The sequence below is a fragment of the Somniosus microcephalus genome, chromosome 7, assembly GCF_052327205.1.
Source record: "Somniosus microcephalus isolate GS21.2 chromosome 7, FLI_Smic_1.0, whole genome shotgun sequence".
NCBI classification, from domain to species: domain Eukaryota; kingdom Metazoa; phylum Chordata; class Chondrichthyes; order Squaliformes; family Somniosidae; genus Somniosus; species Somniosus microcephalus.
This window is the reverse complement of record NC_140993.1, coordinates 139,446,151-139,472,960: the sequence shown is the minus strand read 5'-3', so window position 1 is coordinate 139,472,960 and position 26,810 is coordinate 139,446,151.

Sequence of the window (26,810 nt, the reverse complement as noted above, 5' to 3'; positions counted from 1 at the left end):
AAAGACTAACCTGATTTTAGGCAGGAAGTGAAGCCTCTGAAGAAAAGGTATAACTGGAGTTACAGTTGGAGGGGGTTAGGGTTGCAAGCTTGGAGACAGTTGCAGCTTGTGTCGAGTTTGAATCCGGACAGCCAGAAGAAGAAAGAGGCACTCGCAGGAGGAAGAAGAAAGCCAACATCGAGAAGGCCGTCTCAAAGCCGGCATCCCGCCCCGGGGAAACACATCCGGAGATCATCGACCATCCCCGGGCCGTTGCCGGAACGAGAGGCCATCGACCCAACTTGGGAGAAGAGGCAAAAAAATAAAGGCCCCAAGAGAAGAAACCTTCCAGCCACCCCGGCTCGGGAGAAGAGATAATAAAAACTGAAGAAGCGATGGGAGCCAGCCCAAGGCTCCTCTAACCAGGGTCGAGCCGACGATCCTCGACCCTGCTGACATCCAGGCCCACCGGTGTCCAGCCGCCCCTGACCCCCACCTCAGGAGAGAGGTGTGGCGCAGCTCGCAGGGGCTCCACGATCCACGTGGAGACGAAACGCCTGAAAGGACCAAACACAGACTCGACTTCAAAACCTTGCACTTCCTAGTGGGATTGGTGAGCATGTTTCTGGCCCTTCACAATCAGATCTAGATAGGTTTAATAAGGGGGTGGATTTAAGGGTACAATTAACATGAGTTGTTGTCCCTCGATGTTCCGTGTGTTTCCTTATTTCATGATGATCTTTGTAGAGTATAAGATGCCTGTATTTGCTTTAGTTAGTACTGTGTCGTTATGATTTCATTTGTGTTTTTCCCTCCCATGTACTCTCTTATCTGCTTGCATTTGATTTGATAATTTTCCTTATGCAATAAAATTTCATTTTGTTTCATCAAACTTGGTCTACAAGAGTTTTCTCTACATTGTAGTTCCTGCACCTAAGCCAAGAGTATAGAATCTAAGGGGCGAGTGGGTCGAACCATCAAGGTTTTACTGTGCAAGAGAGAGAGGCCTCTAGGGAGAGAAACCTCAGGGAAATCTCTCGAGGAAAACCCCTTACAGTAGTACTGACATTTTCTGTATTTTGGGCTTTTCTTTCATATTTTTAATGTCACTCATACTGATTAAGTTTGCTTTTGCCCCTGTGTCTAGTTTCAATGTAACTAATGCTCCATTTACCTGCAGTGGCGTTATCCATTTGTCCTCTTTTACTGCATTAACTTTATGTTCAGCATTGTCCATTCCTGAGGGCTGCACATTTTCTGTATCCTTTTCGATATTGTCACATGACACCATTCCTACAAAAAATGTCTTACTTAAATCAGTGTCCTCAATCACATTGACTTGTTGCCCTTTCTTTGTTGTTACTTTTGAAAAGCATTGTTTGGCAAAGTGATTCTTTCCATTACATTTTGTGCACATTTTTCCAAACGCTGGGCATTGTCTTGACTGGTGTTTGTAACCACAGCATTTACAATTAAAAATTCCATCCTCCGATTGCTTTGCATTTCTGTTCTGCCCACGTTTCTTCCCCTTGTAGGACACAGCACCGACAGCAGCACTGTCATTCACTACAGTCGCATTATTATTAATTTCACTGAAAGTCTTTGCGTGCTGTTGAGCTAGCTCACTGGCATGGCATATTTTCACAGCATCCTCCAATGTTAGTTCGGTTTCTCTCAACAAACGTTCCCTGACTTTTTTATCATGAATACCAAACACAATCTGGTCACGAATCATGGATGATTTCAGTTCAGAGAAATTACATGTCTGTGCTTTCAGTTTCAGATTGGTCACAAAGCTATCAAACGTCTCATTTTGCTGCTGTGTCCATGAACGGAACACGTACCTCTCATAGGTCTCGTTCTTTTTGGGAGAACAATGTGTATCAAACTTCTTTAGCACATCGTCCATTTTTTCTCTGTCCTCCTCTTGATCAAATACAAACATATTAAATACCTCTATCGCCTGTGGGCCTGCAACCGTGAGCAGCAATGCTATTTTCCTTGCGTCTGGCTTCGTACCGAACCTGATGGCAGCAATGTAGAGTTCGAATTGTTGTTTGAAAGTCCGCCAATTGCAGTCGACATTCCCCGTGAGTTTCAAACCCTCCGGTGGCTTCAAACTCTCCATGTCGCGTTTCACAATATTCAGCAGATATTACCAATCCTGGTACCATGTTATGTTCATAAATAAATAGACGTTTTCATTATGAACAGCTAGCTTGTGCTAGACATTTATTCAGCCATGTGGACTAGTATACAGTATCCATCTTGACTCCTGCCTTGTGGGTAGCCCACTACTAAACATACAGCTCCACCTAGTGTACCATTCTAGAATGACATGTTACTGATCATTACACTTCGCTGCATCACAGAGTGGCCTTCCTTCACTGCCCCTCCTCACTGCCTCCCCTCACTGCCTCTGCTCACTGCCCCTCCTCACTGCCCCTCCTCACTGCCCCCCTCACTGCCTCCCCTCACTGCCTCCCCTCACTGCCCCTCCTCACTGCCCCTCCTCACTGCCTCCCCTCACTGCCCCTCCTCACTGCCCCTCCTCACTGCCCCTCCTCACTGCCACCCCTCACTGCCACCCCTCACTGCCTCTCCTCTCATTGCCCCTCCTCACTGCCCCTCCACACAGCCTCCCCTCACTGCCTCCCCTCACTGCCTCCCCTCACTGCCCCTCCTCACTGCCCCTCCTCACTGCCCCTCCTCACTGCCGCTCCTCACTGCCGCTCCTCACTGCCTCTCCTCTAATTGCCCCTCCTCACTGCTCCTCCTCACTGCCTCTCCTCTCATTGCCCTTCCTCACTGCCCCTCCTCACTGCCTCCCCTCACTGGCCCTCCTCACTGGCCCTCCTCACTGCCCCTCCTCATTGCCCCTCCTCACTGCCACCCCTCACTGCCACCCCTCACTGCCTCTCCTCTCATTGCCCCTCCTCACTGCCCCTCCTCACTGCCCCTCCTCACTGCCTCCCCTCACTGCCTCCCCTCACTGCCCCTCCTCACTGCCTCTCCTCACTGCCCCTCCTCACTGCCACTCCTCACTGCCACTCCTCACTGCCTCTCCTCTCATTGCCCCTCCTCACTGCCCCTCCTCTCATTGCCCCTCCTCACTGCCCCTCCTCACTGCCCCTCCTTACTGCCCCGCCTCACTGTCCCTCCTCACTGCCCCATCTCTCATTGCCCCTCCTCCCTGCCCCTCCTCATTGTCCCTCCTCCCTGTCCCTTCTCCCTGTCCCTCCTCCCTGCCCCTTCTCCCTGCCCCTCCTCACTGCCCCTCCTCTCACTGCCACTCCTCTCACTGCCTCCCTTCACTTTCCCTCCTCACTGCCTCCCCTCACTGCCCCTCCTCACTGCCCCTCCTCACTGCCGCTTCTCCCACACTTCACGGCCTCTCCTCACTGCCGCTTTTCCCCCTAACAGTTATATGAAGGTACAGTGCTGGCCTGAGAGTCACTTTGGAGTTGCCTGACTCTAGAACACCACATTACTGGCTAGGAAATTCTGCCACACCCATTTAATTTTGCATTTACATCTCTCTCAGCAAACATATATTATCACATAGAACAAGCATGAAGGACCAATTATACAGCACATGTATGCATGCAGGTGCATCGAAGGGAAAAGTGCAATATTAGATTGGGGTAAGTAATTGGAAACCAATTGTGGTAAGAAGTTCCAAAACAACAATTTCAAACTATATTTTAAGGAGTTTATAATATGCAATACTTAATTTCAATGGCACCAGAGAAAGTTTTCACCCAGATACAAAATGTGCAAATAATCCATTTAAGCAGAAAATGCAAATCCCAATTCTTTGACTTTAATGCAGAAAATCTCTATACATTTATCCTGGCTCAATCTATTTTCGAAGAACATAATTTTTTTTGCATGCCTGTGAATGAATGCCACCAATCCTGGGAAAACCCCGCCATTGCTTTTAAATCAAGGGTTTATAAAGTTTCCCCTGCGTGCTTCTGAGATCTGTACGTCTTTGTTCAATGTAATTGTGGTAATTTTTTCCTTTGTAAAGTATTTTTAGATTTTTTTGTACATTGCTGTAAATGAAAATGAATGTTCTTGAGATTGACATATCACTTGTTGCCTCCTTTTGGATTGTAGAAACCTTCTGAACCTGCTTTTAGTCAGTAGGTGTGACACACAATTGCCAATCTGGCTCAAGTGCCCTGGAGCACCTGATGGCAACAGGCTTGTTGGCTGTTGTTCCATCTCATTTCCATGAGTCAGTGGGTGAATGCCACAAGGATGGTAGAAGGTCAGTGTTGGCACTAAGATCTGGGAAGTAGACCCAGTGTTAAGGGATACCCACGAAACTGGTTTGAGGGATTATGACTGATAATTCTCATTGCACCATTGTTCCGATTGATTGTGACAATATTTTAGTGCCTTAATATGACTCCAGAGAGGTAAGATTAGTAAAAGGCCTTACACAGACGCACAACTAATCATTTACAGCACCAACACTTTTTTGTACAGACACTGCTAACCTTCTAGTATAATCTGCCACCCTGTACAGATACACTGCTAACCCTCTACTATCCTATACAGATGCATAGCTCACCATCCACTATACAGTTTCTACGTTGTAAAGATGTTGGGAGAAAAATTTAAATCACGGCTGTCCATAACAAACGGGTGATCAGGAGTTGGAAATCGGGGGGCACTTTAGCTGGCCCATTGACATCATATTCATGGCACATTCAGGTGGGCCTCTAAATGGGCGAGTCAGCTGTCCACCTGAAATAGGCTGCTTTACTATGCAAATTACTACCGGGCTCCCTGGAACCTTCCCGTCACCACTCCCTTCCCCCCCCCACCCCCCCACCCCGTTAAAATCAAGGCCACACTCTCTATAGTACTGATCTACTGCTAAAATTCAAATTTTGTAAGTTAGCCATTATTAAAACATAATCAAGTGATCTCAGAGTCAGATCTGTGCTCCACTGGTGTATTATTTTTCTCTTTTAAACTTAAAAGGATTGTTAGATGGCAAAGGTGCAAGCTTTTAAACATGATCCTTTACATAGACCAGCTTCTAATTCATCAGTTGATATGCTGAAGAATAGCCAGAAAAATATAGGTTAAAGGAAGTATTTTCATTGTAATTTTTTCTTAACCAGAAATTAATTTATATCTAAAATGAGCTCCAGTGTTAATTAAAAGCACTTTGGCATAGAGTAATGAGATCCTGTGCTGCAGCTTCCTGAAACTATTACAGATTAAGAGGGCATATTAGTGATAATAATGCCGATTTTCTCAAGTAGTTGAATTCCAGCCTATTTGAGAAACAAATTGTAGTGTTGGAAAATGGTATATTGTTAACCTTCTTTTGCTGCAGTTCTCATTAAATATTGCAATGCACCATTTATAAGTATCAGTAGACACAGTGAAGTAATGCATTTTCAACTAACTATTGCATTTGGGGAACCTTTTCACACCCCTTTCCAGATAAAATTTTAGACTAAAATTTTATGCACTTTTGTCTTCATTATCTCATCTTGTACAATGTACAGCTTCCCCAACAAGGCCAATTTTCCAAATGTGCGCACCTGCTGTTAGTACACATCAGAAGATTGCTCCCCATGAGCAGTTCCTGTTGCCCTCACAGCAAGCACATGCAGCATATTACTGTCTCTTGGTTGCACAGGGAAACCTACGCATTCTACTTGTATTGGACAGCAGATCTCACCTTCCTGTCACTTTCCTGTTCCGTGACACCTCCCCATCCTGCACACTGCTTGCTGCATGTCACACTCATCATGCACACATCAGCAGGCCTATCACAAATTCACAATCCTTTGATGGAACCACACCTTCTTTCTGCAGGACAAGTTGGCACATCATACCCAGGAGGAGATGCAAACAGAACGAGGGACAGCTTCCATTTAAGCCCTCAGTTCCATGGAGCAGGAAGCCCTGGAGATTGTGAGCACTGTTTTCCCTCAGAGTGTCAGAGATGGAGGTCTCTGCCTTTGTCCCTTTTCTTTTATCTGTCCTCGATGTGCAGCTCTTTCAGGGAGCTGGCCAAACTTAAGATGCCTCACCACTCCACATGTCTAAGCCTCCCTAACCTGCCCAGTATTCAATAATTGTTGTTCCTTTCTTCTATTGGCAGGTCCTTCTGCAGAATCTGCAGAATGAGGCAAAGACTGCCCACAGTAAACTGGGCAAATTTGTTAATGGGTAAAATGACAGAAGTTCAGTGGGAGATATCCAAAAAAGAATTGAATGTGACACAGAACCAGTTTATAGCCCTGAGGGGCAAGAGCTCTACTTGCCAAAAAAAAGCCGTGGACGACTAAAGAGGTAAAGAGACAGCATGAAAAGAAAAGAAAAAGCATACAAAAGTGCAAAAAATAGCACAGATCCTGGCAGATGGGAAAGATACAAACAACATCTCATTGAAACATACAAAATTCTTACAGGGCATGACAGGGTAGATGCAGGGAGGATGTTTCCCTTGGCTGGGGAGTCTAGAACCAGGGATTACAGTCTCAGAATAAGGGGTCGGCCATTTAGGACTGAGCTGAGGAAAAATTTCTTCACTCAAAGGGTGGAGAATCTTTGGAATTCTTTACCCCAGAGGGCTGTGGAGGCTCAGTCGTTGAGTATATTCAAGACAGAGATCGACAGATTTTTGAATATTAAGGGAATCAAGGGATATGGGGATAGTTCAGGAAAGTGGAGTTGAGGTAGAAGATCAGCCATGATCTTATTGAATGGCGGAGCAGGCTCGAAGGCTTACTCCTGCTCTTATTTATTATGTTCTTATGTTCTAACAGCAAAGGGTCACAAAACAGATAGTAAGAACTACAAAAAGGGAGTATGAAAAGAAACTTGCAAGGGATATCAAAATCAATACAAAGAATTTTTACAATTAAATTAGGAAAAGAAGGGTAGTCAGGAGCTATGTTGGCCCCTTGAAAAGTGAAAGCGGTGATATTGTCAATGATAATAAGGAAATGGCGGACATGTTAAATAATTTCTTTGTGTCAGTATTTACAGTAGAGAAAGAGGATAGCATGCCGGAAATCCCAAGGAAACTAATATTGAATCAAGGACAGGGACTCAATAAAATTAACTTAAGTAAACTAACAGTAATGAAGAAAATAATGGCACTAAAGACTGACAAATCCCCAGGACCAGATGGTTTCCATTCCAGGGTTTTAAAAGAAGTGGTGAGCACATTGCAGATGTCCTAACTATAATCTTCCAAAGTTCTCTCGATTCAGGAACCGTTCCTTTAGATTGGAAAATTGCGCATGTCACTCCGCTATTTAAAAAAGGTGAGAGAGGGAAATCAGGCAATTATAGACCAGTTAGCCTAACATCTATTGTCGGGAAATTGCTAGAGTCTATAATTAAGAATAGGGTGACTGAACACCTCAAAAATTTTCAGTTGATCAGAGAGAGCCAGGGTGGATTTGTGAAAGGTAGGTCATGCCTGTCAAGCCTGATTGAATTTTTTGAAGCGATGACTAAAGTAGTGGACAGAGAATTGTCGATGGATGTTATTTATATGGACTTCCAGAAGGCATTTGATAAAGTCCCACATAAGAGACTGTTAACTAAGGTAGATGCCCATGGAATTGAGGGCAAATTATTGACCTGTTTAGGAAATTGGCTGTGCGGCAGGAGACAGGCAGTAGAAATAATGGATAGGTGCTCAAATTGGTAGGATGTGACTAGTGGTGGGTTGGGGCCTCAACTATTCACAGTATCTATTAATGACTTAGATGTTGGGATAGAAAGCAATTTATCGAAATTTGCTGATGACACAAAGATAGGCAGCATTGTAGGCAGTGTAGATGAAAGCATAAAATTACAAAGGGATATTGATAGATTAAGTGAATGGGCAAAACTGTGGCAAATGGATTTCAATGTAAGAAAATGTGAAGTCATCCACTTTGGACCTATACAAGATAGAACAGGGTACTTTCTAAATGGTGAAAAGCTAAAAACAGTGGAGGTCCAAAGAGACTTTACCAGCCCTAAGGAGACGGGTTTGAAGGCAGGACTGCTGGGAAAGTCAAAATGAATGGAAGCGGGTCCCGAACCCGCTCCCAACCCGCCTCCAACAAATCTTCCCGGGAGTCGGGTCCCCGATTTGCACAGGGACCCGACTCCTAGCGGCGGGAAGAGGATTATAGCCACTTAACTGCCTGTTAACAGGTAGTTAACAGACAGTTAAGAGGCTTTTTCCAATTTTTCTACTGCTGCTGCTGGCTTCCCGATGTCAGGGAGCCCTGCCAGGGGAAGTGAGGCATGCTGGGGGTCTGTAGTTATGTTGGTGTTTGGATGACAACTGCAGAAGTGGTGTGAAGGATGCAATTGGACACTGGTTAGTATCAGAGGTAATGAAATCTTGTGAAAGTAATTTTTAATGTGGTTAGATGTTTCTGCAGGTGACAAGCTGTGAAGTGCTTGTGTAGCCTCATCTCATTGGGAGAAGTGACAGATGGATTCTGCAATCTCAGCTGCAGCTGCCATCTGTTTTATCCTAAGGAGAGAGTAATTGGAGAGCCTGTATGCAAGGGCTCACCTTTGGACAGTGATTGTCAGTGTTTGACAGCACCTCAATGCTGGCAAACACTGTCAATCATCTGTCAAACAAGTGTGGTGCATATGCCTTTAGGAAAACCGACAGATGAAGTGTCATCAACTGACATTATCTGTGGCGGGCTTAACAAGGCCAATCGGGGGAAAATAGCGTCTGTTCGTCAGACGTCGCTGGGGGCGGGACTGGAACCCGAAAACCAGCAGTCCCGCCTCGAACTCGGCCTGGAAGGTAAGATTCCGCCCTAGGGATCCAGGTACATAGATCATTAAAATGTCATGAACAGGTACAGAAAATAATCAAAAGGCTAATGGAATGCTGGCCTTTATATCTAGAGGCGAAAATACAAGGGGGTAGAAGTTATGCTGCAGCTATACAAAACCCTGGTTAGACTACACCAGGAGTACTGTGAGCAGTTCTGGGCACCACACCATAGGAAGGATATATTGGCCTTGGAGGGAGTGCAGCGTAGGTTTACCAGAATGATACCCAGACTTCAAGGGTTAAACCATGAGGCGAGATTACACAAAATGGGGTTGTATCTCCAAGAATTTAGAAGTTTAAGGGGTGATTTGATCGAAGTTTTCAAGATATTATGGGGGACAGGTAGGGTAGATAGAGAGAAACTATTTCCGCTGGTTGAGGATTCTAGGACTAGGGGGCATAGTCTAAAAATTAGAGCCAGACTTTCCAGGAGTGAAATTAGGAAACACTTCTACACACAAAGGGTGGTAGAAGTTTGGAACTCTCTTCCACAAATGGCAATTGATGCTAGATCAATTGTTAATTTTAAATCTGAGATTGATAGCTTTTTGTTAACCAAAGATGTTAAGGGATATAAGCCAAAGGGTATGTGCAGTTAGGTTGCAGATCAGCCATGATCAAATTGAATGGCGGAACAGGCTCAAGGGGCTGAATGGCCTACTCCTGTTCCTATGTTCCTAGAATCATCACCTCCTGAAGAAGATAGTGAGCCAAGGCAGCCTCACTACCCGCTCCACTTTAAAAAGCACCAGCTCAGAAATCAGCACCCAGGTGGGATAGATAGTGAAACATAGAAAAATAGAAGCAGGAGTAGGTCATTTGCCCCTTCGAGCCTGCTCCGCCATTCATTATGATCATGGCTGATCCTCTATCTCAATACCATATTCCCACTCTCTCCCCATACCCCTTGATGCCTTTTGTGTCTAGAAATCTATCTATCTCCTTCTTAAATATATTCAGTGACTTGGCCCCCACAGCCTTCTGTGGTAGAGAATTCCACAGGTTCACCACCCTCTGAGTGAAGAAATGTCTCCTCATCTCAGTCCTAAATGTCCTACCCCATATCCAGAGACTGTGACCCCTCGTTCTAGACCCCCCAGCCAGGGGAAACATTCTCCCTGCATCCAGTCTGTCCAGCCCTATCAGAATGTTATACGTTTCAATGAGACCCCCTCTCATTCTTCTAAACTCGAGTGAATACAGGCCTAGTCGACCCAATCTCTCCTCATACGACAGTCCTGCCATCCCAGGAGATCAAAACTGCACACAGTACTCCAGGTGTGGTCTCGCCAAGGCCCTGAACAACTGTAGTAAGACATCCTTGTGCCTGTACTCAAATCCTCTTGCAATGAAGGTCAACATACCATTTGCCTTCCTAACTGCTTGCTGCACCTGCATGTTTGCTTTCAGCGACTGGTGTACAAGGACACCCAGGTCCCTTTGTACATCAACATTTCCCAATCTATCACCATTTAAATAATACTCCACCTTTCTGTTTTTCCTACCAAAGTGGATAACTTCACATTTATCCATGTTATACTGCATCTGCCATGTATTTGCCCACTCACTCAACTTATCTAAATCACCTTGAAGCCTCTTTGCATCCTCCTCACAATTCACAATCTCACCTAGTTTTGTGTTGTCAGCAAACTTGGAAATATTACATTTGGTTCCTTCAGCCAAATCATTGATATATATTGTGAATAGCTGGGGCCCAAGCACTGATCCCTGTGGTACCCCACTAGTCACCTCCTGCCACCCCGAAAAAGACCCATTTATTCCTACTCTCTGTTAACCAATTTTCAATCCATGCCAGTATATTACCCCCAATCCCATGTGCTTTAATTTTGCACACTAACCTCTTATGTGGGACTTTATCAAGGGCTTTCTGAAAATCCAAATACACCACATTCACTGGTTCTCCCTTATCTATTCTACCAGTTATATCCTCAAAAAAACACCAGTAGGTTTGTCAAACATGATTTCCCTTTCATAAATCCATGTTGACTTTGTCTAATCCCGTTGATATTTTCTAAGTGTCCTGTTATCACATCCTTTATAATAGACTCTAGCATTTTCCCTACTACTGATGTTAGGCTAACCGATCTGGTCTCATCACATCGACGTTGTAACCAAGAAGGCATGCCAATGCCTGTTCTTCCTCAGGAGACTGAAGAAATTTGGAATGGCCCCCCAGATTCTCACCAACTTCTACCGGTGCACCATCGAGAGTATCCTGTCCGGCTGCATCACTACCTGGTATGGCAACTGCACCGCCACAGACCGCAAGGCTCTTCAGATGGTAGTGAAAGCTGCACAACACACTATAGGAATTAAACTACCTGCTGTGCAGGATATCTACCCTGAGAGGTGCCGGGGGAAGGCCCTGAGAATCATTAAAGACGCGAGTCACCCCAGCCACAACCTCTTCGCCCTGCTCCCATCCGGTAAGAGATACCGAAGCATACGGTCTCGTACCAACAGGTTTCGAAACAGCTTCTACCCCCAGGCCATAAGACTCATGAACAATTAATTTATTATTATTTATTACTGTTGTTTTATTTATTATTACTGTCTTTCTATTAGTATTTCTATTAGTATTTTTATCATTGTTATGCCATATTTATTCCAATGTTGGGAGGACTCGTAAAAATCAACATTTCATTGTGCAGTACACACGTCTGTTGCATATATGACAAATAAAATTGAATTGAATTGTAGTTCCCGGTTTTCTCTCTCCCTCCTTTTCTAAATAGTGGGGTTACATTTGCCACCCTCCAATCTGCAGGAACAGTTCCATAATCTATAGAATTTTGGAAGATGACAACCAATGCATCCTCTATTTCCATGGCTATTCTTTTAGTACTCTGGGATGCAGATTATCAGGCCCTGGGGATTTATTGGCTTTCAGTCCCATTAATTTCTTCAGCACTATTTTTTTACTAATACTAATTTCCTTTAATTTCTCCTTCTCACTAGACCCTTGGTTCCCTTGCATTTCTGGGAAGTTATTTGTGTCCTCTTCCATGAAGACAGAACCAAAGTATTTTTTTAATTGCTTTGCCATTTCCTTAATCCCCATTATAAATTCTCACGTTTCTGACTGTAAGGGACCTACATTTGTCTTCACTAATCTTTTTCTTTTTACATACTTGTAGAAGCTTTTACAGTCCACTTTTATGTTCCTTGCAAGTTTACTCTCATACTCTATTTTTCCCCTTTTGATCAATCTCTTGGTCCTTTTTTGCTGAACTCTAAACTGCTCCCAGTCCTCAGGCTTGCTATTTTTTCTGGCAACTTTATATGACTCCTCTTTGGATCTAACACTATCCTTAATTTCTTTTGTTAGCCATGGTTGGGCCACTTTTCCTTTTGTGTTTTTGCACCAGAAAGGAATGTATAACTGTTACAATTAATGCATTCATTCCTTAAATGTTAGCCATTGCCTGTCTACTATCATGCCTTTTAAGGAAACTCTCCAATCTATCATAGCCAACTCACTCCTCATATTATCGTAATTTCCTTTGGCGGATTTAGGACCCTAGTTTCTGATTGGCATTCTTCACTTTCCATCTCAATGAAGAATTCTATCATGTTATGGTCACTCTTCCCTAAAGGACCCTGCAGAACAAGATTATTAATTAACCCCTTCTCATTGCACAATACCCAATCTAGGATAGCCTGTTCCCTAGGTGGCTCCTCAATGTACTGGTCTAAAAAAAATCTCGTACACACTCCAGGAATTCATCCTCCACAGTATTATTGCTAATTTGGTTTGGCCAGTCTATATGTAGATTAAAGTCTCCTATGATTATTGTAGTACTTGTTATGAATCTTATGATCCATGAAGAAAGACTCATGAAATAACACTGGACGGCCAGCTGGTGGCACCGTCCAAGAGTATAAATACTCGGGCGTGGGCCCAGCTTGCCCAGGACATTGTGTAAACAGGAACTAGTGAAAGATAACTAGACCTCCATGTTTTGAAACAAGTTGATTAAAGCCTTGCATTATACTCGAACCAAGTGCATAGTGAGTTTTATTACGTCAATTTAATCAACTTGATATTGACTCCATGCTCTGAGTGATTTTGGGAACAGCCAGCTACGACTTCAACTGCAGAAGGGAACTCCGGCATAGAAATCAATCCATCATCGACAAACTACTCAGACCTGCCTGTCTTGACCTGGATCAAATTCACATACAACTGCTAAGGTATGGAAACACTGGTGTCGTACCTTCAGCAACTTCCTCAGGGTGTGTGGTGAGAATGTTCCTGATAAATTAGAGATACTTGCCAATTATGTATCTCCTCATGTGTTTGACTATATCGAAGACTGTGTAGACTATGACTCCGCTATCCTAATATTACAGCGACTATATGTTAAGGCCCCAAATGAAATTTTTGCTTGGCATCTATTGGCCACAACTCGACAACAACCCGGGGAATCACTTGATGAATTCCTTCAAAAGCTTCGCAGGCTCAGCAAGGATTGTAACCTTAAAGCGGTCACAGCTGAGCAGTACCAGAAGGAGCTAATTCACGATTCCTTTATTAATGGAATTACGTCTCCCTTCATACGCCAGCGTCTGTTGGAGAATAAAACCCTTGAGTTACAGGCTGCCTATGACCAGGCGTGTTCCCTGGACTTAGCAAAGAGGAATGCAGATACCTATCTTTTACCTCGTGCACGGGCTGCTGCTGTCACTTTTAATGACTCCTTCGATAGGTCTCGGGCGGAAGCCCTCACTGATGATGACTCTAACCTAGCAGATGACAACCCTACCCTAGAAGCCTTCACTGATGACGACCCTGCCCTAGCGGCATCTTGGCAATCTGGAAGGAAGTGTTTCTTCTGTGGAAGTGCATTCCATTATAGGAAATTTTGTCCTGCCCGTAATGCAACCTGCAATCATTGCAGCAAGAAAGGTCACTTTTCTAAGGTATACCAGTCAAGAGCCTCTGTTAGTAAGAAAGGCCCCTTTTCTAAGGTATACCGGTCGAGAGCTCCTGTTAGTTTTGCAGCTGCTATCTATGAAACTGCTCCTCCCCCAAGAACCACTACTAAGGTTACAGCTGTCAAGGGTAAAATTGCCCCTCCTCCCATCACAGCTGTTTTTCCCCAAAGTCTGTCCCATGCAGCCACGAAGGTTTCGGTAAATGGACACATTCTGAGCGCACTAATCGACTCATGCAGCTCTGACAGCTGCATTAGTGAGCGGGCTGTCAGTAAGTTAAAACTGCATATTTACCCCTCGGACAGGGAAATTGCAAAGACTCTGACGACACTGACCACCAATTCTTCCGGCTTTTGTCTTGTCGACCTTATTCTCAACAGCCGCACTTATTTCTCCACCCAGCTCGGGGTGCTCAAAAACCTATGCTCCTGGGACAGGATTTCCAGAAACAACATAAAAGACTCACTTTTGAGTTTGATGGGTCAAAGCCGGAGCTTACTATTTCCAAAGTACCGTTTTGTGCACTTTCGGCAGCTTCGCTCGACGAGCCCTCCTTGTTTGCCAATCTTTCCCCCTGGTGTAAGCCCATAGCCACTAACTCACGACGTTTCAGCCAAGATGATCGATCCTTTATCGAGGCGGAAATCTCTCGCCTTCTAGCTGACGATATCATTGAGCCATATTGATCTCCCTGGCGGGCTCAAGTCGTCATTGTTAAAAATCCTCTGAAGCAACACAAGAAACGTCTTTGCATTGATTACTCATAAACTATTAACCAGTATACCGACCTGGATGCCTACCCACTACCACGCATCGATGACATGGTCAATAACCTTGCCAACTACAAGGTATTTTCAACTTTGGATTTAAAGAGCACATACCATCAAGTACCGTTAAAGGACTCTGACAAAAAGTATACGGCCTTTGAGGCCAATGGTCGGCTTTACCAGTTTTGTCATCTTCCATTTGGGGTCACCAATGGGGTGGCAGTCTTTCAACGGACAATGGATAGCCTAGTCAAACAGGAGAACTTAACGGACACTTTTCCATATCTAGATAATATCACCATTGCTGGTCATGACCAAAAGGAGCATGATGCCAACCTCCAGAAATTTTTTGACATTCTCCGTCGTCGCAACTTAACTTTAAATGAGTCCAAATCTGTGAAATCAGTACTATCAGTCAACATCCTTGGCTACTGGGTGGGCAACGGTGTCATCAAACCGGACCCGGAGCGACTTCATCCGCTTCAGGAGCTCCCTCCCCCTACAGATCTCGGCTCTCTTCGTCGGGCACTCGGCATGTTTGCCTATTATGTGAAATGGATACCCAACTTCTCCGACAATATCCAGCCCCTGCTTCATGCGAAGTCATTTCCGTTGGAGGCAACGGCTATTTCAGCTTTCAACCTCCTCAAGCGACAACTGGAAAAAGTCACGCTTCGCTCCATTGATGAAAATCTCCCTTTTGTGTTCGAGTGCGATGCATCGGAGGTGGCGATCTCGGCTACCTTGAATCAAGGTGGTCGACCCGTTGCATTTCTGTCCAGAACTTTGCAGGGTAGCGAGCTCCATTATCCTCCTGTCGAGAAGGAGGCTACGGCCATCATCGAAGCTGTACGTCAATGGAGTCATTTTCTCGCTCGTCGCCATTTCACACTTATAACCGATCAACGCTCCGTGGCCTTTATGCTGGATAACCGGAAACGCACTAAGATCAAGAATAACAAAATACAACTCTGGAGAATGGTATTGGCCGCCTTTGGATACAACATACATTATCGACCCAGCAAAGAGAATGTGGCCCCGGATACCCTCACGCGGGCATTCTGCTCTTCTATGTCAAATTCGACTCTTGCGGATCTTCACACTGACTTATGCCATCCTGGCGTTACCCGTATGCTGCACTTTGTGCGATCTAAAAATCTCCCATTTTCTACGGAAGATGTGAAAAGAACATGCTCCTCCTGTAGAATTTGTGCAGAATTAAAACCGCAATTCTTCCATCTATCGAATGGCTCGCTCATACACGCTGTGCAGCCTATGCAGCAACTCAGCATTGACTTTAAAGGGCCATTGCCTTCCTCAACGCGAAACACCTACTTTCTTACTATGGTGGACGAATATTCACGCTTTCCCTTTGCTTTCCCCTGTCCCAATATGCTTACTTCCACAGTGATCAAATGCCTCGATCAAGTCTTTTCCCTTTGCGGTACGGCCAATTTCATCCACTCTGATCGGGGTCCCTCCTTCATGTCAAGCGAACTCAAAAGTTATCTTTCCCAACGGGGAATCGCCACAAGTAAAACGACACCGTATCATCCCATCGGTTACGGACAGGTTGAGAAATACAACGCTATCATTTGGAACGCTGTTCGTCTTGCACTGAGGTCACGCAACCTACCAGACCAGCAGTGGGAAACTGTGCTCCCTGACGTGTTGCATTCCATCAGGTCTCTTTCCACATCCACCAACGTCACACCTCACGAGCGATTCTTCAGGTTCCAGCGTCGCTCCACACATGGGATGTCCCTACCATCATGGTTGGCAGCCCCCGGCCCTGTGCTGCTCCAAAGATTCGTCCGATCTGCCAAAAGCGATCCCCTCATTGACGAGGTGGAGTTAACGGACGTTAATCCCACTTCTGCGCACGTGCGGTACCCTGATGGCTGGGAGTCCACCATTTCGCTCAGAGATCTGGCTCCCTGTCCAACCGGTCCCACTGACCCAAATGATAGAAGGTCCCACGGAAATGATGCTGACACTCTGCACACCTTTGAAGATGACACCCTACCTGGGACATCAAGAGATCTGCCGGCTACTCCACCGGATCAACTCAGGGAGCCGAGCGCTCCCCATGGGATGGCCACCCGAAGCCAGGACGCCAGTCAATCCCTGGCTATCAAACAAAATGAAGCCAGCTCTGCGCCTGTGGGGACCCGCACCCGGAGTCACGATCTCCCCAGTCTCCCTCAGGTCGATCAAGGCGACACGGGCCCTGTCGACCTACCAGTACGGATCAAGAGACCCAGACACAGTCCGGGGAGACGTGCCTTCCAGCCACAAGCGAAGAGCTAAAAGACTGCGGCTATTCATGTTCTGGCTAATCCGTTAAAAGGAAGTCATCAGACTTCTAAATCTTTAGGGAGAAAGAATGTTATGAATCTTATGATCCATGAAGAAAGACTCATGAAATAACACTGGATGACCAGCTGGTGGCGCCGTCCAAGGAGTATAAATACTCGGGCATGGGCCCAGCTTGCCCAGGACATTGTGTAAACAGGAACTAGTGAAAGATAACTAGACCTCCATGTTTTGAAACAAGTTGATTAAAGCCTTGCTTTATACTCGAACCAAGTGCGTAGTGAGTTTTATTACGTCCGTACCCTTGTTACATGCATCTCTAATTTCGTGTTTGATGCCATCCCCTATATTACCACTACTGTTTGGAGGCCTATAGACAACTCCCACCAATGATTTCTGCCCCATGGTGCTTCTTAGCTCCACCCAGAATGATCCTACATCTTGATTTTCTGAGCCAATATCCTTCCTCACTATTGCTCTGATTTCATCTTTTACTAACAACGCCACCCCGCCTCCTTTTCCTTTTTGCCTGTCCTTCCTAAATATCGAATATCCTTGGATATTCAGCTCCCAGCCTTGGTGACCCTGCAGACATGTCTCTGTAATTGCAATTATATCGTATCCGTTTACATCTATTTGTGCTGTTAATTCATCTACCTTATTACGAATGCTTTGTGCATTCAGATACAGTGCCTTTAGATTTGTCTTTTTAGCATTTTTAGACATCTTAACTTTTTTTTGTAATATGGCCCTATTTGTCTTATTACCATTTTTTCTTACCCGGACCCTATTTGTTAGTGCACTCTTTTGTTTGCACGCTCTGTCCCTTTCAGACACAATCTGGTTATCCTTACCCCAATCACTTTCCCGCAATGCTTCCTTGTCTTTTCTCTTTAGCATTCTAAATTTCTCTCCACCAGGACCCTCCCCCCCCCACCCCCCACCCCCCACTATTTAGTTCAAAGCCCTATCTACCTCCCTAGTTATTCAGTTCGCTAGAACTCTGGTCCCAGCATGGTTCAGGTGTAGTCAATCCCAACGGAACAGCACTCTCTTTCCCCAGTACTGGTGCTAGTGCCCCACGAATTGAAACCCACTTCTCCCACACCAATCTTTGAGCCATGTGTTAGGGTCTAATTGGAGCCTGAGCGGGCCAAGTGATATACGAAGTCGACGCGTTACCCAACGTGGACTTATGTGAATAAACTCACACAATCAAATAGTTTGAGAGAAGTAAAAATGCACAGTTTAATGTACAGAGCGCTCTGGGAGAAGAAGAACAGTAGACCCCGCAGTCTCAGCTGCCAGCTTCTCGGTTTTACAATAGCAGCCGAGCTTCTTTTATACAGTTTAAAAACAGGAAAGGTACCATATCAGCAGTTATTACATTAATTCCTTGGCCAATCTGGTACTTTAGCATCCTTCAACTTTGGCCAATCCGATACCTTAGCAACCCTTAATCACATTCTGTCAAAAACAAGTTAATTATATTATTATACCGTTAGCTAGCTTCTTTCACAAACAACTTAATTATATTACTGTTAGCTAGCTTCTTTCATGTGACATGTTGGTATTTCACAACCCTATTCTCACAGTGATACCTATGTCCTGCCAGTTGCGTAACCCCACCCTTAAACACCCTTTACCTCCCTTGTTCTTCCTAAACATAATTTTTCGCTCTTACAGTTTTACCCCAACAGTTGACTAGTCGTTCCTGTCTTACATCTGTACAAGTGATATCACAAGTTGGTGCAAGCAGATCAAGTCAGTTGTCTGTTATGCCAGTGTCTGCAAAATGTCAATAAATGTCAAGTATTTCAGCAGGCACTACGGTGCCATTTTAAATTTTCCTCCAACAGCCCCTCATTTTGGTCCTGGAGCACGATCCTCTTGCTCCCAGATGACCATCGTTCTTCGTTTCTTCACAGGGTTGGTTTACAACCACTGACTCATCTCGTGAGAACCGGCCGTTCCAGCCACGTCATCATACGTTTCTTCTTCTTCACCCGTATTTCTGGGCAGGAGGTCGGTGTATTCTTCGACAGAAGCTACTGGCAGCACAGCTTTCACAGCAGTTTGACAGCACATTTTAATGATACTCAATGCACAGCACAGCAGTATACATATCACAACTATGATCAATATCATTTGCATTAGCCAAGCACCCCAGCCTGATCCTCCCAGTAACCAATCAAACCATCCGCCTCCAATATTGGATTGATGGAGCAAAGCTACTTGTTTTTGAATATGGTCCGCTAGGTTGGTAATATTTTCAGAACTGTCTGGGATATATGTACAGCATTCTGCTCCGATCATGGCACGTGTACCTCCCTGTGCAGCTAGTAGGTAATCTAGTGCCATTCTATTTTGTAGGGCAACAGTTCTTAGGGCTACCATTTCAGCACTCATCTCTCTCAGGGATTCAGCCGTGTCATTGGCTACTCCCTCAATTATGGTTGCCAATAACCATATTTCTTGAGACGTAAACACTATTCCAGCCATGGGGAACATAGCTCCTAGTACCACCTGCCAGGTGGGAAGTTCTTTTTTAGTACGACTATGCTTGTGGTGGTCTTTCAATTCCTTTATGTGGTGTACGTATGGTACTACATACCCCAAATAGCATGATCCTGCCCAATTCTCTGGTAGCCAGGGGTATGCTCTATGACCGCATATGAAGTATGTCCCATTATAGGCTGTCATTATCTGTCCCGGTTGTTCGGGGTTTATGTTGGCGTGGAAGACGGTAAAGCCCATCTGGTTGTCAGTATCTGTTCGCCTGGTTCCATTCCATGGTTTATTATTGGTCAAATTCATCAAATTGGTAGTATTGAACCACCAGCTTTCCATGGAATTTCCTGCATTATATGTGGTAAAATTTTGTATACAATGACTTTTTCCCACATCAATTCTGATCCCTTCAGTCTGTTCTGTACCGCGCTCCCAACATATCTTCCCGATCGGCTGGCCCTTTCCTGACGTATTGATAAGGACTAAAAAGGGGGGTTCTTTCGTACAATCATATGTTGGCTTATACCATTCTTTAAAATTTTCTAACGAATATCCTCCCCCCCCGGAACTCATTCCTTAGGCTAGTCCATTTCTGTTCCCGTGTTTTTCCGAAGGTGGATAAGGTGGTATTTTTCTGTTTCGTATGATTTTTATTAATTATCCATTCTGCCATATCTGTGAGGTTCAAGGGTATTGGTCACAAGGGTATCCCTCCTTTCGCATGAGTGGGAGTATGGCTACATACCCAACAGGCATCTATCCCACTCAGTTTGGCATACTTATATGGCATATATAAAAACGTATTTACATGCAGCTCCCTTTTCTTGCAGGAGTTAAGTATACCTTCCGTGACAATACCAATTAACGAAACTATACATAAAACACTTAACAGCCTCATGTTGTTTTGGGGCTGTCACCTTTTGCTTGCAGTATTCAATCTGTAGGTTTAAATTACATGGTTTTTTTCTCTCAGGAACAATTTATGGGTTATAGACTTTTAATTGGGTCCAATGTTTCCACTTTCCTACACCCCTTATGTCCAGACAGGCACAGGTGTCTCCACTGATTACAACCTCATAGGGTCCAGACCATTTTGGGGCAAATCCCGGTTTTCCAGGTAAGTTTTTTAACATTACCTTAGATCCAGCGGGTGGAACCTCGGGGAGCATTTGTAATTTCAGCTCCTCGTCCCTTTCCTGTTGACAGTTCCTAACCCCCGCCCTCATTTCTTTTAGTTGGTTACTTAGTTCCAACACATATCGTTTTAGCCTGTCTTTTAAGGGCCCCACATCTGCTCCACCTGTTATAATGCCTTCTGGTAATTGCATTGCTCGTCCTGTCATTAGTTCATAAGGGGTTAGTCCAGTGGTACGATTGGAAGTTGCTCTCAGCTTCATTAATATTATGGGTAACACCTCCACCCATGTTTTTCCAGTTTCGGCTATAGCTTTGGCCAGAGCTAATTTCAAAGTTCTGTTCATTCTCTCTACCATCCCGGAGCTTTCGGGGTGGTAGGGTATGTGGAATTTCTGTTTGATTCCCATCAATTTGCAAATGGTTTTTACCACTGTTCCAGTAAAGTGCGTTCCTTGATTAGAATCTATTTGCAATGGTACTCCCCGCCTTGGGATAACTTCTTCTGCCAAAAGACGCGCAACTGTTAATGCGGTACAATTTCGGGTAGGATAAGCCTCTACCCACCTTGTAAACTGATCAATTATTACTAAACAATATATTTTTACGTGTGATGATGGCAGGGGGCCAGTTAAGTCAATTTGTAAGTATTCCCAAGGTCCCCTAGGTCGAGGCTGATGTGCCATTCTAATTTTTACAGGCCTGCCTGGATTATATTGTGCACACGTCACACACCGGTGACAGTGTTTTGCTATATCTCTTCCCATTCCAGGCCACCACCAATCTCTTGAGAGAGCTTCCTGCATGGCATCTCATCCTGAATGCGTCAGGCCATGATGCAGATCCAGTAACGTTAACCTTACACACTCTGGTGCTAATACTTTAGTATCCTTCCTCCAGATTCCATCTGATCCTTGTACTGCCCCTTTCTGTTTCCATTCATCCTTTTCTACTGGCGGGGTATCTTTCTGCAATTCCTGTATTTCAATTTCTTCCATTTGTACGCTCCCTATGGGATAACTGTCTTCCTCTTCCTCTAATTCTAGAGCTGCCTTGGCCACCAAATCGGCCGCCTGATTACCCTGTTGATTTAGCCAGTCAGGGTTACCCTGTTCTGGGGCCTTCTGGTGTGCCTTTATTTTTATAACGGCTACCTTACTTGGTTTTGCCGCCGCATCTAATAAGGCTCTTATTCGTTGTTGATGTTTAATAGATTCCCCAGTAGTGGTTACAAATTCACGTCTTCCCCAGGCTGTCATATAGTCGTGTATTACCCCAAAGGCGTACCGGCTATCTGTATAAATATTGACAGTTTTTCCTTCTGCTAATTCAAGGGCTTTGGTTAGGGCGACTATCTCCGCAACCTGTGTGGATAGTCCTCCTTCTAATTGCCCGGATTTTACTGTTTTAAGAGTATTGTCCACTATTGCCCAGCCTGTTCTAGGTAAGCCGTTAATATATTTGCGGGATCCATCTACATAGAAGACCTCTTCTGTCTGTTCCAAAGCTTCTTCCTTAATCCAACTTTCCTCAGCTTCCTCATCTATATCCCTACACTTATGTGGTTCTCCTTTGTTTAACATTCCTGCGGCTGGGTTAACTCCGGTGTCCCAAATTATTCGTACTGATTTATCCGCTGGTACTAATACGGCTTCCCATCTTGCCCTCCTCATATTTGAAACTGACCTTAATCTTCCGGTATTTAACATTTCTACCAAGGTGTGTTTGGTATGGAGGATAATTTCTCCTGTCATTACGATGGGCTCACTAACCTTTACCGCCCATGCTGCACAATCCAGGGCAGCTACACATCGAGGAAAGTCCAGCTGCTGCCGGACATCGTCGCGTGGAATAATAGGCTACCGGTCTATTATCACCCCCGTGGTCTTGAGTGACTACCGCAGCGTAGAAGCCTCCTTCATTTTCACAATAGATGTGAAATGGCTTACCTATATTGGGTAATCCTAATCCTGGAGCTAATGTTAAGGCAGTTTTTAGTTCGGTATACGCATTTTCTTGTTCCGATCCCCATTCTATCTGATCGAGGGCCGCTTTCCCTCCTTTTACTAATCTTTGTATTGGCTCCGCTATTTTAGCAAAGTTGGGGATGAAGTTCCTACTATAGTTAAAGAGTCCTAATACTTTCTTAACTCCTCTAACTGTACTGGGTCTGGGCATAGCCCGTATAGCCGCTTTTCTATCTTCTGGCATTGTTTTAGTTCCTTGCGAAATTTTATGGCCCAAATAGGTTACTTCTGATTTCCCAACTTGCGCTTTTTTGGGGTTCACTTTAAACCCTTTACTATTTAGTGCTCGTAACACCAAATAGAGTGCACAATTGTGGTCTTCCTCCTTCTCTGAAGCAATGAGGAGGTCATCCACATATTGTAGAATAGTACTTCCCTTCGGGAGGTCAACTGTCTCCAGTAGAGACTGCATGACTCTATGGAATATAGCCGGACTATTATGGAACCCTTGCGGCAAGCGGGTCCATGTGTATTGCGTATCTCCTATAGTGAACGCAAATTTCTCCTGGGATTCTGGGTCCAAAGGTAATGACCAGAATCCATTTGCAATACCTAATACCGTGAAAACTTTATGTTCTGCGCTTAACCCATTTAATATTGTCACTGGACTTGCTACAATAGGATGTAACTTTGGTGTTACTTTATTTAAAGCGGTATAGTCAATAGTTAATCTCCAAGTTCCGTCGGGTTTTCCTACCGGCCAGGTAGGGGAATTGGTTGTGCTTTCCGTTTTACGCACTACTGCCTGTTCTTCCAATGTTTTAATTATTTCCGTAATTGCTTTCTTAGCTTCGGGTTTTATTGGGTATTGTCTATGCGGTTTATGCTCTGGTCCAGGGATTTTAATTGGTTCCATTCTTACTTTTCCGGTATCTAATTTATCCTCTGCCCATACGCCTTTTACGGCATTACATATTGTTCCAAAATTACCAGTTTCTAATTTCCAATCCCGGAAAAGAGGTTTAGCAGTTGCTATTTTAGTGCAATTTGCAGCATATTGGTTTACTTCAGTTTTACTTCCATCCTGTCTAGGCCAGATCAATTTTCCTTTATGACAGTCAATCAGGATTTTATATTCCCTCATAAGGTCATTTCCCATTATAGTTCCTTTATTATTTTTACACACATAAAATCTCATCGGGATCAAATGGCCATCTAATTCGACCACTTGTACTGTACTTAAAAAGGCGGGGGTCTTTGTTCCCCCTAATCCGGTCAAATAAATTTTAGTTTTTGTGATGGGTAAAGGTAAATCGGTTATAGACATAGATGCGCCAGTGTCCACTAGCATGTTACACTGTCGGCCCCCTACTAGTGCGGACACATAAATTCTACTATCTCCCTTATCTTTAATTACGGGGGCCGCTGCATGTCAGTGCCCTCCGTCCCGAGCATCCCTAAAGGCTTGGAGTTCTCGGTATTCATCACTGGTCATTTTTCCCTGTTCTTGATTTAATCTACTATAACATTTTTCCCATGTGTGACCTCTCTTTTTACAAAATGAGCATTCCTGTCGCGGGGCTCTACATTCTTTAGCAAAGTGTCCTTGTTTCCCACAATTGTGACAATTTCCCTTCATTTTGGGTCGTGCTTCCTGGCCGTTTCCTTGTACGGCTGCTACCTTTTCTTGCTTGATACGGACCGCGTGGGATTGTTGGGCCTCCAGGGCATCTACAGAGCATGCCCATTGGACAACTGCATCATAGGTATTAGCAGCCACAACTCCCATTTTTAGGATCCTTTGGTGTTCGGTTGTCAACCCATCTTTAAATAATTGTACAAAGGCAGGGTCTTCCATTTGGGGGTTAATTTGGCCCGAACTCTCTTCGTATATCGTAAACAATCGTTCACCAAATTCAGAAGACCCTTCTCCTTTTTGTTGTCTACAAGCTGTGATTTTATTCCAGTTTGTCTGTGCTGCCCCCAACACCCTTTGTACTTCTGCCTTAAATGGTATAAAAATTGCCTGCAATGCATTTACTTCAGTAGTGTGAGGCAATTGAAGTGCCCACTGGCCATCCCTAAATTGGGTAGGTGGTGCGGCTCCCTGCCCCATAAGTCTCCATCTGTCTGCGGGACAGGCTGCTCTCACTAATTGATGTACATCTCCAGTATGTAATTGGTGACTTTGCCATGTTCATTCTAAGTTTTTCCAGAACTCTGTATTATTGCTATGGGGTTTTAATGATCCCAAAAATTGCATTATCTGTTGTCTATCACCTGGCGTGAATGGTGTCCATTTTGCAGAGGGGGCGGCTATCGTGCCTCCCCGTGCCACAGGGGCCATGGCAAATGTTTCAATTCCTGCCTCTTCCCCCGTACTTGGGGCCGTGGCGGCTGTTTTTTTCTTCATAGGGTGGGACGGGTTCTCCCATATCTCCCAATACTGCCATCATTCCATACGTATTTTTACTTGATTCTAAATACTCGAGTTTCTTCTCTAGTTCCCTAATTTTGACGTCTTTGGCTTCTAACTTACTATCTCTTTCTTTTATTCCAATCTTACATTTTTCAACTGCTTCTTGTAAGCCAACCAATTGGTGGACCAAGAGTATTCCTGCCTTTTTAGTCTTGTCCTTTTTCTCCTTTTCCCACCATTCTCTTTGTGCTACCAATGTCTGACTTGTATTCCATCCATCTCTCCGCATTTTTTTATTAGGGTTCTCCTATCAGCCATATACTGATTACTAAGGGAGCCCGAAGGCCCCCATGTTTGACCCTTACCTGTCATCTTGTAAATCCTCTCCTTACCCTGTGTTGTCAGAGGTATGTCCTCCTCACGAAGAGAAGCGCGCGTACGTGCAACCTATGTATCGGTGGTTTACCGGGACCTTCTGCCAGTCCAACCCCGAAGGTAGTAAGCGGCGTCTACGAGTTTTACCTTATGATCCTTATAAATGCTCTATGAGATACAAACAAACAAAGAATACCACAAACTTTCGGTTAACTGTGAATTCTCACCTCTCGTCAAACCCCTTTCTTGTTCTTTTGATCAGTCGGTGCTCTGGTGTCACCCATCTAGCGTCGCTAATTGATGGACGGTCAAAAATTTGACTACTCGCCCGAGATCACCTCTGGGTGCTCCAGCGCCCTCCAAGCTGATCCTGCCTGACTACGCCAATTTGTTAGGGTCTAATTGGAGCCTGAGCGGGCCAAGTGATATACGAGGTCGACGCGTTACCCAACTTAGACTTATGTGAATAAACTCACACAATCAAATAGTTTGAGAGAAGTAAAAATGCACAGTTTAATGTACAGAGCGCTCTGGGAGAAGAAGAACAGTAGACCCCGCAGTCTCAGCTGCCAGCTTCTCGGTTTTACAATAGTAGCCGAGCTTCTTTTATACAGTTTAAAAACAGGATAGGTACCATATCAGCAGTTATTACATTAATTCCTTGGCCAATCTGGTACTTTAGCATCCTTCAACTTTGGCCAATCCGATACCTTAGCAACCCTTAATCACATTCTGTCAAAAACAAGTTAATTATATTATTATACCGTTAGCTAGCTTCTTTCACAAACAACTTAATTATATTACTGTTAGTTAGCTTCTTTCATGTGACATGTTGGTATTTCGCAACCCTATTCTCACAGTGATACCTATGTCCTGCCAGTTGCATAACCCCACCCTTAAACACCCTTTACCTCCCTTGTTCTTCCTAAACATAATTTTTCGCTCTTACAGTTTTACCCCAACAGTTGACTAGCCGTTCCTGTCTTACGTCTGTACAAGTGATATCACAAGTTGGTGCAAGCAGATCAAGTCAGCTGTCTGTTATGCCAGTGTCTGCAAAATGTCAATAAATGTCAAGTATTTCAGCAGGCACTACGGTGCCATTTTAAATTTTCCTCCAACACCATGCATTCATCTCCCTGATCCTATTGATCCTATGCCAATTTGCTCGTGGCTCAGGTAATAATCCAGAGATTATTACCTTTGCGGTTTTGCTTTATAATTTAGTCCCTAGCTGCTCAAACTCTCTCAGCAGAATCTCTTTCTTTGTCCTACCTATGTCGTTGGTACCTACGTGAACCACGACAATTGGATCCTCCCCCTTCCATTCCAAGTTCTTCTCCAGTCCGGAGGAGATGTCCTTTACACTGGCACCGGGTAGGCAACACAGCCTTCGGGACTCACGCTCTTGGCTACAGAGAACAGTGTCTATCCCCCTAATTATACTGTCCCCTACCACTATCACATTTCTTTTTGCTCCCCCCTCTTGAATGGCTCCCTGTACCACGGTGCTGTGGTCAGTTTGCTCATCCTCCCTGCAG